General features: G+C 41.2%; 1 long non-coding RNA gene across 1 annotated transcript; it reads right to left on the bottom strand.

The window, feature by feature from the left end:
* Window positions 1–1,255: 1,255 nt before the first annotated feature.
* LOC127924786 (uncharacterized) lies at window positions 1,256–3,323 on the bottom strand. Its single transcript, XR_008118797.1, has 3 exons — window positions 3,178–3,323; window positions 2,001–2,836; window positions 1,256–1,924 (listed from the first exon to the last, which is right to left on the bottom strand). It is a non-coding gene; the product is annotated as an uncharacterized LOC127924786 (long non-coding RNA).
* Window positions 3,324–3,577: the final 254 nt, after the last annotated feature.

Below are 3,577 nucleotides of genomic sequence, written 5' to 3'. Positions count from 1 at the left end.
TGACAATAAAGCCCTTAAATTGAATTTAAATTGAATTGAAAGAAGCGAGCAAGCGAGGGAGGAAAAGATGTCACTGCAATTAGCTATCATCTTGTAAAGATCTCTGTTCCAAAGAGCTACCATCTCTGATAAGTTGTAAAGATATCTGTTCCAAAGAGCTACCATCTCTGATAAGTCGTAAAGATCTCTGTTCCAAAGAGCTACCATCTCTGATAAGTCGTAAAGATCTCTGTTCCAAAGAGCTACCATCTCTGATAAGTCGTAAAGATCTCTGTTCCAAAGAGCTACCATCTCTGATAAGTCGTAAAGATCTCTGTTCCAAAGAGCTACCATCTCTGATAAGTCGTAAAGATCTCTGTTCCAAAGAGCTACCATCTCTGATAAGTCGTAAAGATCTCTGTTCCAAAGAGCTACCATCTCTGATAAGTTGTAAAGATCTCTGTTCCAAAGAGCTACCATCTCTGATAAGTTGTAAAGATCTCTGTTCCAAAGAGCTACCATCTCTGATAAGTCGTAAAGATCTCTGTTCCAAAGAGCTACCATCTCTGATAAGTTGTAAAGATCTCTGTTCCAATAAGCTGAGCTGATAAAGGTCCAGACAGGAAGTTGTAATCTGATTGTTCGACAGAACTACACAGGTTTGACAGTTGAAGGGGCAATCGGGATTCTCCTGCCCCCATTGCTCAGTTGTCTACCCATCGAGAATACTGGTTGCATCACTGCCTGGTATGGCAACTGCTTGAGGGTAGTGCGAACGGCCCAGTACATCACTGGGGCCAAGCTTCCTGTCATCCAGGACCTCTATACCAGGCAGTGTAAAAATGTTAAAGACTCCAGCCAGCCAGCCTAGTCATAGACTGTTCTCTCTGCTACCACACGGCAAGCTGTACCGGAGCACCAAGTCTACGTCCAAGAGGCTTCAAAAAAGCTTCTACCACCAAGCCATAAGACTCCTGAACACCAAATCACATGGCTACCCAGACTATTTGCATTGCCCCCCCCCCCTCTCTTTACACCGCTGCTACTCTCTGTTGTTATCATCTATGCATTGTCCCTTTAATAACTCTACCTACATGTACATATTACCTCAACCCACCGTTGCCCCCACACATTGACTCTGTACCGGTACCCCCCTGTATATAGTCTTTCTATTGTTATTTTACTGCTGCTCTCGAATTACTTGTTACTTTTAATCTCTTAATCTTATCCATATTTTTTTTAACTGCACTGTTGGTTAAGGGCTGGTAAGTAAGCATTTCACTGTGAGGTCTACTACACCTGTTGTATTCAGCATTTCACTGTAAGGTCTACTACACCTGTTGTATTCAGCATTTCACTGTAAGGTCTACTACACCTGTTGTATTCAGCATTTCACTGTAAGGTCTACTACACCTGTTGTATTCAGCATTTCACTGTAAGGTCTACTACACCTGTTGTATTCAGCATTTCACTGTAAGGTCTACTACACATGTTGTATTCAGCATTTCACTGTAAGGTCTACTACACCTGTTGTATTCAGCATTTCACTGTAAGGTCTACTACACCTGTTGTATTCGGCATTTCACTGTAAGGTCTACTACACCTGTTGTATTCAGCATTTCACTGTAAGGTCTACTACACCTGTTGTATTCAGCATTTCACTGTAAGGTCTACTACACCTGTTGTATTCTGCATTTCACTGTAAGGTCTACTACACCTGTTGTATTCGGCATTTCACTGTAAGGTCTACTACACCTGTTGTATTCAGCATTTCACTGTAAGGTCTACTACACCTGTTGTATTCTGCATTTCACTGTAAGGTCTACTACACCTGTTGTATTCAGCATTTCACTGTAAGGTCTACTACACCTGTTGTATTCGGCATTTCACTGTAAGGTCTACTACACCTGTTGTATTCGGCATTTCACTGTAAGGTCTACTACACCTGTTGTATTCTGCATTTCACTGTAAGGTCTACTACACCTGTTGTATTCAGCATTTCACTGTAAGGTCTACTTCACCTGTTGTATTCAGCATTTCACTGTAAGGTCTACTACACCTGTTGTATTCGGCATTTCACTGTAAGGTCTACTACACCTGTTGTATTCAGCATTTCACTGTAAGGTCTACTACACCTGTTGTATTCAGCATTTCACTGTAAGGTCTACTACACCTGTTGTATTCAGCATTTCACTGTAAGGTCTACTACACCTGTTGTATTCAGCATTTCACTGTAAGGTCTACTACACCTGTTGTATTCAGCATTTCACTGTAAGGTCTACTACACCTGTTGTATTCGGCATTTCACTGTAAGGTCTACTACACCTGTTGTATTCGGCATTTCACTGTAAGGTCTACTACACCTGTTGTATTCAGCATTTCACTGTAAGGTCTACTACACCTGTTGTATTCGGCATTTCACTGTAAGGTCTACTACACCTGTTGTATTCAGCATTTCACTGTAAGGTCTACTACACCTGTTGTATTCAGCATTTCACTGTAAGGTCTACTACACCTGTTGTATTCAGCATTTCACTGTAAGGTCTACTACACCTGTTGTATTCAGCATTTCACTGTAAGGTCTACTACACCTGTTGTATTCGGCATTTCACTGTAAGGTCTACTACACCTGTTGTATTCAGCATTTCACTGTAAGGTCTACTACACCTGTTGTATTCAGCATTTCACTGTAAGGTCTACTACACCTGTTGTATTCGGCATTTCACTGTAAGGTCTACTACACCTGTTGTATTCAGCATTTCACTGTAAGGTCTACTACACCTGTTGTATTCAGCATTTCACTGTAAGGTCTACTACACCTGTTGTATTCAGCATTTCACTGTGAGGTCTACTACACCTGTTGTATTCGCATTTCACTGTAAGGTCTACTACACCTGTTGTATTCAGCATTTCACTGTAAGGTCTACTACACCTGTTGTATTCGGCATTTCACTGTAAGGTCTACTACACCTGTTGTATTCGGCATTTCACTGTAAGGTCTACTACACCTGTTGTATTCAGCATTTCACTGTAAGGTTTACTACACCTGTTGTATTCGGCATTTCACTGTAAGGTCTACTACACCTGTTGTATTCAGCATTTCACTGTAAGGTCTACTACACCTGTTGTATTCAGCATTTCACTGTAAGGTCTACTACACCTGTTGTATTCAGCATTTCACTGTAAGGTTTACTACACCTGTTGTATTCGGCATTTCACTGTAAGGTCTACTACACCTGTTGTATTCGGCATTTCACTGTAAGGTCTACTACACCTGTTGTATTCAGCATTTCACTGTAAGGTCTACTACACCTGTTGTATTCGGCATTTCACTGTAAGGTCTACTACATCTGTTGTATTCAGCATTTCACTGTAAGTTCAACACCTGTTGTATTCAGCATTTCACTGTAAGGTCTACTTCCCTGTTGTATGCAGCATTTCACTGTAAGGTCTACTACACCTGTTGTATTCGGCATTTCACTGTAAGGTCTACTACACCTGTTGTATTCAGCATTTCACTGTACGGTCTGCTACACCTGTTGTATTCAGCATTTCACTGTAAGGTCTACTACACCTGTTGTATTCGGCATTTCACTGA

The sequence above is a fragment of the Oncorhynchus keta genome, unplaced genomic scaffold (assembly GCF_023373465.1).
Source record: "Oncorhynchus keta strain PuntledgeMale-10-30-2019 unplaced genomic scaffold, Oket_V2 Un_contig_4551_pilon_pilon, whole genome shotgun sequence".
Lineage (NCBI taxonomy): Eukaryota > Metazoa > Chordata > Actinopteri > Salmoniformes > Salmonidae > Oncorhynchus > Oncorhynchus keta.
Note: the sequence above shows the minus strand (reverse complement) of the source record. Positions and strands in the feature narration are given on the sequence as shown.